This window comes from Lissotriton vulgaris, chromosome 10 (assembly GCF_964263255.1).
Source record: "Lissotriton vulgaris chromosome 10, aLisVul1.2, whole genome shotgun sequence".
NCBI classification, from domain to species: Eukaryota; Metazoa; Chordata; class Amphibia; order Caudata; family Salamandridae; genus Lissotriton; species Lissotriton vulgaris.
The window spans coordinates 711,551,590-711,566,305 of record NC_141698.1 but is presented as its reverse complement, the minus strand read 5'-3'; positions in this window follow the sequence as shown (position 1 = coordinate 711,566,305).

Here is a 14,716-nt window from a genome sequence, read left to right as displayed (position 1 = left end):
GGACAGAATGCTTGAGGAATCAGGCTCTCAAATTTTTATCTTCTTAAAAACTGCAAAGCTTCCAAAGAAAACACGATATAAGACACTGATAGGGTATTCATCAAGATTACGGCTTTTATTTAAAAAATACGGTTCAGATGGATCCATTTATTTGAAACTGTCAGAATGTGCTAAAATGGGTATTAGGATATCTTCAAATCACCTGACAGAATGGGAATCTGACAGACTTTGCGAAATAAGGCACCTACTCATTCAAAATACGATAATTAGCTGGCAAATGGTTATAGATAAAACGCATCCTAGGCGGCTCATGTTTTTTCAATACCTGCAATTGATTTATTTTATAAGAAAAGAAGTAGGGAGTTTAGATACAACACCCAATGTCTTGTTAACAGTGCTATATGGGGAGAAACATAAGGGTATTGGATTTTGGTATAAAAAGTTATTCCCTTCTGGATCATCTTCTATAATAGTTAACCATTTGGAAAAAATAAGCCTCACATTACAGTGTGTATTATCAGATAAAGATTGGGAAGCAATATGTCATTTAGGAAACAAAGCACTTCGAGCAGCTAACTATAAGAGAATGTCCTTTCTTTCTCGCTGGCTGGCGTATTATACCCCGGAGGCCTTACAGAGAATGTTCCCTGACTGTGAGAATAAATGTTTTAGATGTAAAACTAGGGGACAGGGTTGTTGGTATCATATTTTCTTCGCGTGCCCAAAGTTAGAATCCTTCTGGAAAGAGATTTTCGCAGATTTGGAGATGGCAACTGGGAAAATTCTACTACCAGAGGCGGAGGTTGCCCTTTTTGGTATCTGTAAAGAAAGGAACAGGTTCAATAAATCAGAAGAAGTGTTTATTTTTATTTCCACTGTCGTTGCACAGTCCCTGATTTTACAAAATTGGAAATCTACGGTGATTCCATGTCAAGTTAAATGGGTTAATAAAATGAGAAGAACATATAATTTTGAGAGAGCCTATGCAGGTAGAGTGGGTGCGATTGCAAGATTTGAAAGGAATTGGAAACATTTTGAATTGATAAAAGGAAGATGATTGTTATATTCTAGTTAATTTTAAGATGGTATTGCATTTGCATTTTAAGAAATACAAGTATCCATTTGCTGTGTTGTATCAACCGTTTGTGCACTTTATCATATATATTAGCCAAATTTTGCACGTTATTGCATTTGCACTTTAAGAAATGTATTAATATTTGTGCTGCTATACATCGGCGGGTTTAGCACTTTATTGCATTAGTCATTTTACATCAGCCAATTTTGCACTTAACGACACTAGCACTTTTAGAATTATATTAATATTTTTGCTGTTTTAAATCGTTGGTTCTTCCACTTTATTGCATTAGTACTTTATGAACCGTATAATAATCTTGATGCTGCTTATTATTAGTTGTTTATATATTGGTTAATTTGGTACGCTTTGGTACTAATATTTTAAGAACGGCAATAATATTATTGAATATTCTTATTGTATTATATCGGTAGGTTTAAAATTTTGAAGTATAATATCAGTTGTTTCTTCTCTACTAGCATTTTAATACTGATATGGCCAGTCGTACACTATTGCAGTTTTTGTATTTTCGCTGTGGCACTTTATTGTCTAGGGTTGTCTCTTGCATATTGTAAAGTTTTGTCTAATTATGTCTAATTATGAAGAATTTAATGTACCAATGTATTTTTTTTCTCCTACGGCTTGTTTAATAAAAAAAAAAAAAAAAAGGATGTTATGGTATTCCACATTTTTACATTAAATTTACTGAAGACATGCATAACATTTATTTCGTATTCATAACAAACATCTCAACTTGCAATATAAAATAAGCTTTTATAATATATTTGTTAAATCACTCTTATGAACATTTAGTCTACAGAGTTTTCAAAAAAGCATTCTCAGAAGAAAGGTCATTGGCTTCTAAATAATTTAAGTTTGTTACAGGACCCAGTTATTCAAAAACAATTCATCACATTCCATTAAGGAATTTTCAATGCTCCATTAAATAATTCAGTTCTATTTCTGGTATTGATACTTTCACTATCCAATGTGATTACTTTAGACAATTTCGAAACATAATTGAGCCATTCAACTATGTCAGCAATAGCATAACTAGAACCTATCATTTTGTAGTATCAATGTTTTATCTGGCATCACTGCCCTCTAGATACATAACTTTGTTCATCCAACTGACTTTTTAAAAAACGTCCTTGGTTGTTTGCCCCAGTTCACTACATAACCAGCAATGGCAAAGCCAATATGTCTGACTTTTTGTTAGGAGTAAGTGTTTGGTAACCTAGTTGTCTTAGAAAAATCTCAAAATGAGGGAACATCTTCCCAAGGAAAATAAAAGTATGGCCCCTTTGCCAAAGAGAATCCATTCGCGAGGTTAACCTCTTCCCTGAAAATTTGTGAATATATGAAGATTCCTTTGGAAGTGATGAACATAAAAGGCATATTCAGCAAAATATTACATTGTAGGTGCATTTCAGAAAAGACCACCATTTTTGTTGCATAAAGCTATGTTATTGTGGGAGCATAGTAAATCACACTAATGCACAGAGAAGCTAATGATTAGTACTATATCTTTATGACAGGCAAAGGCTTCCAAAGAGCAAGCACTTTCTAAATTAAAAAAACATACATTCCCAATTAAAATGTAATCATGTCTACAAAGTAATATCAAAGAACACACTCTAGTCTAACAAAAAGTCTACTTGATTTCCTACCATTAAAACCAATGGGAACAAAACAGCACAATGCAAACATTCACAAAATGACATTGCCGTGATGTAGAGACCATCCAAGCAATGGAAAATCATGAAAGATACAATCAGGCAAATGACTGAAGGGAGCTAACCTAAAGCCCACTTCCATCTGTACTTCTTATTGTACTGTTTTGAAGAATTGGTGACTTGATGCCTGCCAGACAACTTTAGCGGTCTGTACCAGACGTAAAAGCACACTGTGCACAGCTATAATGATCTGTTGAACATTTTCCTAAAAAGGGGATTAAAAATTCCTTTATAGTCAGCATTAATTGTCTATAAATTCCCAATTCTGTCAAAACCAGACCATGAGTTTAACAAAGGTCACACAAAATTGGAATCTGATTCCATATAAGCAGTTAGCTTACTATCACTAAACTCTTCTTATTAGACGTTTTTCAAAACACCTTTAATTCAAAACAAAAACTATTGAGATAGTTCTTCCCCGCAGAGACCCAATTCAGAATCTCCTCTTCCTCATTTATACATGTTGGGCTATTGTGCTGTAAAATTAAACTATCTATAACATTCTTGTCAGTTGGACAGCCAAATTCCCTTTTTGCTAGCATTTGTAAACATTTAGGGGCCGATTGCAACCTCGGTCTGAAGGGCTCCAACTCGTGTTCGGGATAAGCGGGTTGGATTCGTAGGCTGAATGTCCGTCCGGTTCGTACACGGGTCCGGACGATGAAGTACGATGTGAACAAGCGCGAAATCTCTGGCTGAATCATTTCCAGGTCCGAACCGCTCTGTACGGCTCGGCCATAAGCTAACCGTGGCGCGCAATGGAGGCGAATTCCGACCGAGCCAGTACGATGCGCTATTCGGACAGCCGGATCGAGTCAGAGCTTCCGGCTCACAACAGCTCCCGGAGCTCGACTTTGGGGGTCCACATCGGCCTCCCTGTTACCCGCAGCCTTACGACTCGGACACAGGCAATACATGCATGTACGGTGTGGATGGCACCGACATGTACACACTGTAGTGGGCGCACTTGTCCGTAACGTACCGATTCAGACAATGGTAGCCCATGTTCGCGTTGTACGACCGGCTCCCATTGACTTCAATGGGAGTCCGACCGAAACGAGTCCGACATCATAGGGCTGCATCGTACTCGCTCGGTTGGACTGCAAGAGTCCGGATCAGTCGGAAAACACCCCGGATCCGGCTCGGTCAGAGTGATTTCTGACCCAGATCGGAATCGGCCCCTAAATAGAGACTGCAACTTTTACCTCTTTACATACGAAATCTAAAATGATCCTGTCAAAGGCCAAGAAGGGTTTTCCTGATCATCTAACACACACATTGTTATACACGTATGTGATTTTCAAAAGGAGTATGACTTTAACTTTGCCCATAGACCCAAATGTAATTTTTCAATTATCAGCTTCATCCTTCAGTTATCCTATTAAGAAGTCTAAATTCTCTTATGTTTTTATAGATCTAATTAAATGCTACTAAATCACTTCCATTTCTCTGCTCTTTTTCAGATAGCCTAACTGGATATCTTTTCCCAATTCACCCATTAGCAGTAACCTCCAAAATGGCTGCTACAGGTTAAAGTTGATATCAGGACAATTATAATGTATTGTCTGCTTTGAACACTGTCTTGATCCATCAACCTGAGTTTTCTATCCCCTAATGTGCAGGAGAAGGGATGAGAATGTGGGTGTCTCTGGGGGCACCCTTGCAGAAGTATATTCAGGCCCACATCATCATTTGTTTATAAGGATTTGCATATCTCTTCCTTTTTTAAGTTTCTTTATTAGGTTATTTATTTGGCCTTTAATACAAAAACAACATAAAGCAAATGTTTGTCATTGGAATCTATCTGGTAACAATTAATATCAGGATGAACATTAAGAATGCTTAAGGATGACTGGGTGACCTTTGGGTCTAGGGCGCTGTGGTCCCCTTTGCCACACTCCAGCAGCAATTTGAACTCTCTATGAACAGTTCTGTTAAACACAGATTCGGGACGCCATGACCACAGCCTTGCAGACGGGCACGAACCCCCCAGAGTCTTCTCCACTAGAGGACCGTCTCCTCGACAGATACCTTCCCCAATAAGCGATCTCCCTAACCTATAAGAAACTAATTAACAACACTCCAGACCCACTGGGGGGGCCGCGGGAGTGCTGGGAGAGGGATGGCCTGGAATTTGACGAGGAAGAGTGGCGTGAGGCGGTGGCCTCACTGAGAGAGGTGCCATCCCAGGGCGCTTGATCCACCTCAAAATTCTTCATCGTACGTACATCACGGGACCGTGACTAGTCCATATGGGCAGGGTGCGATTGCAGGCGATGTTGTGGCCACACAGTTACCTTCGTTCACATAATTTGGGAATGTGACCAGGTATAACAGTATTGGCGACAGATACATGATGTAATGCAGGAAGTGTTGCACAAGGACATTCGTCCAGAGACAAAGCGATGCCTCTTGAACATGTGGGGTCCCACTGACCTAACAAGTATGGAGAGGACATGGGCTACACTTGGGACCATGGTGGCAAAGCGGGAGATAGCCCGCCTATGGGGAGCAGAGGCACCACCCACCCTGGCCGCTTGGGAGAGGAGTCTTGACTGGTGCATGTTTAGAGAGAAGACAGTATACTTAGCACGAGGGTGCCCCAAAAAGTGGTCAATGGTGTGGTCTGGGTGGAATACTTATAGAGGAGGGATCTGTGTGGCTCCTGTGCACACCCCTGAGGAAGAGTCGTTGTCCCCATGACCCAGATCAAGGGTTACACTGTCATTAATTATGTAATGTGTATAATTTTACTACTTGTCGCCACAGTGATTATTGCATCTGTTTTGTCCTAATTGTCAATCATTTGTCGAGCAAGTCGAACTATTTGATTCTGTTTTTCCTTTCTGCCTAAAAATAATAAAAAGATATTTTAAAAAAAAGAATGCTTAAGGATAAATCGGTACATAGAAATTTAACATAAATCAGGTGTTTAGTCCATACTTTACATCTTTATAGCACACATTTGAGACTGACACATCTCAAATAATTAAGCAACATGGCAAATACTTCAGTTTTTTAAATGACCACTGCAAATGGAGATCTGTCTAGAGTATAAGGGGTACCCTACTACAAAGTACTTAAGCACCCTTCATGAAAACATGGTCTTATCACACCAGAAATCTCAATGATATCACGTGGGTGTTGGATAATGGATTGAATAAGAAATTAAAACATTCACTTTATTATGTTCATTTCAAAAAAATGTTCAGCTGCAATTGGACTATGATCTGAAAGGGTCTTTCCCAAATAAACAGCATTTCTATGATAAATAAAAAGAAATGAAAGTATACAGCCTTGGAGTCATATCTCTTTGTTTGTTGAATCTCTACACATCAGCAGGGCCACTGGCACCACTGCTAAGGTAAGGAGTATGGAGGAAAGTGGACACCCTTCATGATTACTCCTCTGACCAAGATTTGGAGATATCATGTCTGCTTCTGACTCGAGCTGTGGATATTATGTATAGAAACTTAATTCAATTAATTAATACATTTCCAAATCCCATTTTCAGCAAAACCTATAAACAGACACTCTAGCTTACAGTGCCACAGGCATTCCTATATTGACTGGACTAACTATAAATGTCTGACGGTATGCCAAACAGATGGAACATCCTCCTAATGTTTGGATATGTGGTTCTGTCTGATACAAGCCTGGATTTAGCCACATGTTAAGTATGCTATATATGCAGGATAGACAAAGGACCTAAAGCCCTTACAAAGTATCCCACCTGACTTTTCAGAGTTACCATATTCACACTAGTGGTAGTAAATAAGCATCCCGCTTTGCCCATATTAACTCAACACACCTCCAAGAGTTGCTGCAGCAACTGTACTTGAGATACGGTGTAAAAATTGGCCGACGTCTATTAGTACTCCAGGTCTTACCACTAGCCAGGTTTCTAATCGCCTATCTAAGGGGGTCATTAGGATGACGGGTGGACTTTGTCCGCCCGCCATCCTATCGGAGAACGGGACCGCCCTCCATAAGGGCAGGGGTCCCATGGAGGGAATTAGGATGCGCCTGCCACAGTGGCAGGCGCATCCTGTATTTTTAACATTGCGGCGGGAAGTGCTGAATGCACCGCCCGCCGCAATGTCAAAAATACATGTTGTGCATTTCAAAGCACAACGTGACAGGCACCGCGCGGTGCCTGCCATGTTGTCCTTTGAAATGCAGGGGGTACCATAGGTACCCCACATGTGCACACCCCTCCACCCCCCCAGAGTCCGTGGGGGGCCCGTTAGACTCCACATGCCTTTCCGTAGCGGCATTGCCGCCATGGAAAGGCATTGGAAAATTGGAAAATGCCCATGGTAATATGGCTGGTAATATGGCTGGCTGTGTCTGATAGACACTGCCAGCATTTAAACCCTTTTCCGCCGCGGTCCGTCCGCTGCGGACCCCCAGTCATACTAATATGGCGGGGGTCATTCCAGCAAGGATGGCGGGCAGATCGCCCCCGCCAGGCCGGCGGTGGCTACCACCGGCCTGGCGGGGGTGATCCGCCCGCCATCTTAATGAGCCCCTAAATGTTGATATCATTAGAAGACATCCAATTCCTCTGCCTGTTTCCTTGTCAACTTTTTCAGGCATATCAATTGAACATTTCCTTTCAATAAAGCTTATGTCTGACTGGGTGCAGAGGCATACAACTGGGTGTAGTACCTTGTTAGTGTATTTTCTTTGACTGTGAGCATGTAACCAATCCATCAGTGTTCTGCTATTCCACAATTGGAGACTGAAGGCCTTATTACTAGTACGGCGGAGCGGTGGCGGTCCTACCACCGCCACACTGCGAGCCCGCACACAGTATTACGAGTGTGGTGGTTGGACTGCCACAAGACCGATGCTTCTGCCTGGGATCCAGGATCCCGCGGCAGCTAGGCAGAAGTCAGGAGCAACAATATGCTGGTGGAGCCGCTACGGCACCGCGATCATATTATGAATTGGCTTTCCAGTACCCGTTTCATGGTGGTGAGCTCACCATGAAAAGTGTGGTGGAGTGGCAACTCCCTGCCGCTCTTGGGCCTAGCGGTGCAAGCCACACCATACAGGAACATGCAGTCGGTGCTCTCACAGCAGTGGTCTGCATGTTAGGCTCTCCCACAAGCCTAACAGACCACAGCCATTAGACAGCTGCTGCATGGATTACAATCGTATTCTGGCGGGCAGGCGCACTGCGGCCTTGGCTGTCCTCCAGTGGATGGTGTGTGGTGGCACCGCTGGAGGCCGTCAAAGTTGTAATAAGGCCATGGGTGTTTCTGCCTGCTCCAGACTTGATAAAAGATGACTGACTCTGTCGGTCTCGCCATACTCTCAGTCCATGACTTTCTGATAATCAAAAATCAAAAAAACTATGTTGTTACAGTGCCTTGGAGTGTATCTGTTATATCTGTATCAAAGTCCCTGCACTTTATTTTTTTACTAGAAATCTATTGCTTCCTAACTTGGCAAAATACATGTGTATTCAGGCTTAACCTGAATTTAACATAGATTGGTGTGACGAATATTGCAGTAGACGATGTGTTTCATAGTTTGGCTCCAAGTATGGAGAAGACTATGACCTTTATTTAGCATCAGGATTCAAGCAAGCCGGGCCGAAGACGGCTGAAATGCCAGAAACCGGTCCCCGGAAGCTTGTTTCCTTCCCAGTATAAGAATTGGCTTGGTAGTTTGGTCTGCCCTGTTCCCATGATGCACTGGGCCAGGGTCAGACTAATTTGCATATAGCCAGGTTCTGAGCTGGGATGGTGCAGTGAGCTAAAAAACGGTGATGGTTCAAGCCCTGATCTTTGGACTGGGTTAGAGTGGTCTGCTTAATTCAGACACTCTGTTCATCACCACCCCCCTTTTCTGAATCGTTTATTTAGCATTTGGCATATGGGGTAACTCGCTACACATGTGACAGGCATCCTGTCCACTGTATTACAAGTGCATTGCAGCCTATGGTACTTGAAATACTGTTGATGGGATATCAGTCACGTTTGAAGGAGTCCCCCATCCACTACACTCTAAATAAGGCCCTTTGTGCCACCTCAGGAAACATTTCTAGCTTTTCTAAGGCCTGGATGCTTGGTGTTGTCTGCGCCTACAGCTTGGCACAATTTGCTTATTTTTGAATTTAGCAATCTGGTATTCTATTCCAATTCAGAGGAGGGCTTTATGTGTGATGTAAACCGCCCTGTATTGGACTTAGGCAGTTATGGGAAGTCAGAAAAGTGCGGGCGAGGCTGCTGCGATGTGTTCACCCTGGCCAGTTCACCCTAGATGTCATGCAGTTGAGTTTGGAGTTTGCTGGAGTTGGCAGGCTTGAACACGTTGAGGTAAAAGGAGTTAAAGTCTAGTACTTTGCTAAGAAAGTCGAGAAAAATAAAGGTACTTGTAAATGTTTTGACCTTGAGGTGGAAAACGCTGATATTTACAGCACTGCTCACTTGGGGTTGAGTGCGAGGGACTGTCTGGTAATGAAACCGAGAATTATCAGCAGTGTAAGAGGGACAGCATAAGCCAGAGGTACTCACTGCAGATGTGGGAGACATCACTCTGCTTAATTTGAGCGGGTGGTTGCAGGTTGGCACACCAGAACTCATTTTTGGGGAGTGACAATACATTTCCCTCACAGACAAGAGCAAGAGATTTTAAAACACTCAAGGGGAAGGAAGAAGGAAGAGCGAAAAATGTGCCAAATGAAGAAAGTAAGAACCGGCAAGAGGGAGATCAAGTGGCGGGGAATGTCTGGCGGTGGGTGGGAGTCACGAAGTGGAATCAAGACGTGTCCTTCTGATTGAACATGTTGTGTGGGGGGTGTGAGGGTGGTCTGCGACAGGGTTTTCTTAACTTCTATACTTGTAATTTCCTTCGTAAAAATTGAACTGTTTTCCTAATCACTGATAAATATATGTCTGGAGCGTTCATAGAGTAACTATGCTAGTATTATGCCACTTTCAACCCAACAGAACATTAAAAGGTGATGCGTGGCTTTTTGCTCTCAGCTCTATCTACTCACGTCAAAAACAAATTGTATTCCAAAATGCGCTCGGGCAACTAATGCATTGCACTGCATTTGCAACTGTGATTTATCGTGATGTTTGATCGCTTGGTTAACATTTTGCAAAAACTAATAAACAGATTTAAGCAAAAAACAAATGAGGTGGAATCAAAACTACAGCCCTTTGTCAAGCAAACAATCACTGACTCCGGCTGCAGGCTTCCGAGAAAAACTTTAGGACCCAGCACTTATTCTATTGCAAAGTAAGCACAGACAGCACCCAGGAATAAGACCTCTGGCTTGGATGGACTTGGCTTCAATATTTTGGCAAACATCTGGGTGTTTTTCCTGTAAAGAAAAATTGAGTGGGAGCCCCTCTTGGCAGTTGCGGTCTAGGGTGTCCCTGGTGTACATGTACTAGAGTGATCTAAAAGGGGGACTGATATCTTCCATGGTTTTCCATTTATCTTTTAATTTTTCCAGTGTTGAACTTTGGGCAGGAGGAAACATGCTCAAACGGTGATCTTTTTTTTAACGTATATGCGTCTCTCCAGCCTCTGTATTGGCATACTTTTCTGATGTTTATTCTGAAAAGAGTACTGGGCAACAGTTTCAACAGCGACAGATTAATGCCAGTTTGCGGAAAAGTATGGGCAGAAATATTTTTAATCAAAGCTGATATAACTTTTATTATTACATGTAGACAAACAACCACCATGATAGGTTTATGATAAATCAGTTTTAAGAATTTAGTTATCTCTGTGGGCCGATCGATGGTCCACATAGTTTTCTTATTATTTTGTTTCCATTAGATATCTTTTTGGGTGTGATTGAGTCCTATAGGCACTGTCGACTTTTGAAACCAACTTAATTTATTAAACATAATGTTTTGTTATTTGTGGGCTTGTGTGGGAATTAGAGTTAATCCTGCCCTTTGTTTTTAGAAGAATAAGTCCACAGTAACCATTAAGCTTGCATTTTTTTAAGGATAAATTAAATCTAATTTGCTATGCTGCAACTGTTTTTAGATCCTGACCATAGAGAAATTAGGTAGAATACAAGTGAACAAAGATCACATAGATTTTTTTTCTTTTAAAGATGCAGGGCGGCCTTGTTGATGTGTTCTCAGCGACAAATGTACTTCTTGGAAATATCACGCATCTCTCGCAGAGAAAACATTAAAGTCGGGGGCTTGATTAACACTAAATTTAGTTTTTGCTGTTAAACGGGGTGGGTCTGCCCCAAGCAACGGTGAACCAAGAATGTGCTTGCCCGGTTAAATATTTAACACTGTATAGTGATTAAGTAACGCCATTGTTATGCGTACAAAATGATGTTAAAAGATGAGTAAAATGTGTTAAAATACGCTGGGAGGCAGCTATGCAAATTTCTATTGCTTTTAGTCTGAGTGAACGGTTGATTAGCAATGCTTTAACTGATTAATAACGTTTTAACTTTTGTACACAGTGGGCTTCTCTTCGTTTGACACAATCTGTTTGCGTTTTTACATTTTTAATGAACACGCATTTGTCAATAATGTAATTTAAAACAAGCTTTCTTGAAATTGAACTTTAATACAGATTATACTTAATTAAAAAAATCGGAAAATTATTGTGAACTTTGCAAATTCATAAAAGCTTCCATGATTATTATCTCTTCCCCTTTGTAGGATTCTGCGTTGAGCCCTCTACGTGAAAAGAATTAAGAGAAATACTAATAACGGATTTTTTCATGTCACTTTATACTTCTGTCATTTCGAAGAGTAATAAATAACATATATGATTACTACCTTACTACCTAACATTTTAGTATTTAATTTAAACACTGTGGCCTGTGTGAAGATTCTAACTCTTAACCCTCAGATCAACACGTTTCACAGACACTGAGGAGCCTTCTTGTTAGTTTATATGTGCATTATCAGCTTCTTTGGCCCTTAATACGAGTGGCCTGGTTAATTGCGATATGGACCGCATTTATTGCAATTATGAGTTTTGTGATAAAAGCAAGTCATCAAGCCTGCAGATATTGAGGGATGAAAACCCCAAATGTACTTGAACATATGGATTTTGGTGCAGTAAGCATGTTAATCCCCTAAAACTAAATTTTTGGCTGTCATTTATTGCACTCGATAAATTCGGACTCACCAAAATTGGATTTTATCAGATGCGTTAATTATATTGGGTCACTCATAATAAGGGCTAAAGTCTCTATAGTCCAGAGAGCTAATGACTCTATGTTATCAGGGTATGCCATTCTGTCTCAGTCTTTTTCTATAATCCTCTCATCTGTTCTCACTTACCAACTCTCTTTCGCAATTCCGTTTGATTCAGTAATGTGTTGTGTAGGAAAGTAGATTATGCTTTCATGGTTACCCCCACTTTTTGCTGGTGTCAGTATGTTTGTTTTTTTGACTAGTCTAACTGGGATCCTGCTAATTAGCACCCCAGTCACTGTGCTTCCTCCCTAATTTTGACTTAGTAAGTACTTCTGACTCTCCACAATTGGCTACTGGTGTATCCCTGTAAGTCTCTAGAATATAGTACTAAGGTACCTAGGACATAGGTACACAAGAGGTCTCACATGGACTGCAGCATGTATTATGCTACCTATCAGAGACCACTCAAACTGTGACTACAGGCCTGCCATTGCAGCCTGTGTAAGCTGGTACTAGCACCACTTATGACAGATATAAGTTCTCCCATATCTGAGGTCACAACACTTAAAACCGATAAGTCACCCATAAGGTAGGCCTTTCAATCCTGAAGATAGGATCCTGGTTTATAAGTGAGAGTGTGCCTCTGCATGAGCAGCACACCCTTACAAACCCCTGAGTCAATTCTCCAAGCTTTGTAAGTGTGGTCAGCCATTTTTGATTCATATAGTGACCATGCTTCATAACGTGATGGCTAATCATATAGTGGCTGTGCCGAACCTCAGCATGTTTGGTGTCAAACATGTCGGTATCATATCTCCAACACCGTTACTGCTGTTGGAGGTATGATTCCATGCACTGGGGGGCTCCTCTGGGAAGCCCCCAGTACTCACGGTAACAGCCTTCCAGGGTCTGACAGCAAGCTAGTACTGCTGCGGACCCCAGACATGATTCAGTCCCCTCCTGCTACTGAGCTGAGTTAGAGTAGGGGAAGGTAGAACAATTAGTTTCCTGTCACAGGGCCACCTCCCAGCCAGGACTTAGTGTACTGGGGTGGGGAGAGCACTTGCCAGCACCACCAGACTGCTTTGAAGGGCACATTTGGTGCCCACCTTGTATACTCCAGTTGGAACCAGTTCTAGCAGCCCTTGGTTCCCTCTCTGGCATGGAACTGGACGAAGGACATGGGAATATTCTCCCCTCTGTCCAGTCTCTCCCCTGGGAGAGACCCCTGAGTCGTCCTAACCCCTTTCTAAGGGCATAAAACGGCTTACCTGTGGGTGGGTCATCAGAACCATTGTGGATCAAAACTCAAGCCTAAAACCATATCACTCTTGGAACATCTGGACACTTGGGACCCCATTAAAATGGGGTGCGGATTGCCCCGCCTGGCCAGCAGTGGTTACCGCCGGCCCGGCGGGGGCAATCTGCCCGCCGTCCGTGCACAAATGACCCCCCGCCATATTAGAATGGCTGGGGGGTCCGGGGCAGATGGAAAGACCGTCCGCCACATTTCCGCCCCGGTCGACTTGCGACCAGTGCGGAAAAGGCTGCAATATGGTGGCAGTGTCTTTCAAACAACGCCAGCCATATTACAATGTGCGTTTAGAAATGCCAACGCCGCCACGGAAAGGCATGCAGAGTCTGCAAGGGGGGCCTGTTGCGGGCCCCCAAGGACTCCGAGGGGGGGGGGTTGCCCCTATGGTACCCCCCTGCAGTTCCATGCACGGTGTGGTGGGCGGTGCTGAGTGCACCGCCCACCACAACATTAGGGATATAGGATGCGCCCGCCACTGTGGCGGACGCATCCTAATGGCAGGCACGGGACCCCCGCCCTTATGGCGGGCGGTCCCTCTGTATGTTGGGATGGTGGGCGGACAACGTCCGCCCACCATCCCAATGTGCCCTTTGGACTTTGCTAAACTTTGCCTGGAACTGAGATTGCACCGAGGAAGACAACAGCTGCTCCTGGTCTCACTGTTCTGCAAGTCTTCATCGTATGTGTCCGTGCTTCATCAAGGATCTTCATCAGACTTGTGGCCATCAAGGACACCCAAAGTAATCTCCATTGGAGATAAGGAGTCACTCCCCTGCATTTGTAGGCACTCCAATGAAGCCTGACCGTTTGGCTGCTCCTGACGTCCCATGGACTTAGAAAGGCTAAGCAGCACAGGTGGTAGTTCTACAACTTTCTCAAAACCTGACCTGTTTTCTCTGCAATTTTCAGGCCAGTATCCCTTGTAGAAACCGCTGGGACCACACCCCTGTGTACAGCATCAACTTGCTGTTGCCAGGGATTGTTGACTCTGCACTCCAGAGATCTTCGGGCTACAAGAAGCTCCAGCCTGCAGCATCTCTTCCTGCCAAGTTCCGCATTCTCACCTCACCACATACTTTGCCAGTAAAATTAAATCTGCAGATAATTGTGCCAAGGCACTCTTCCAAGTAGTAAAAGATTTCACCAACCCTTCTGCCCTTCTGCACAAGACAGAGCCCTGTCAAGAACTCTGTGACAAATTATCCAATTTCTTTCATGATAAAATTACTCTCATCTACGCCTCTTTTAATACAGTGCATAACCCTGATACAGATGACACACCTTCCACCGATCTCAGGTCCAAGGATAAGAGGCTTAGGATGTTCAAATCCATCACCTTAGATACTGCACTGAATAAACTCCATCTATGTAAATCAGGCTCACCCTTAGATCCGATGCCTGCTCAAGTTTTCTCCACAGTTGCTCCAGCGATTGTGCAACCTCT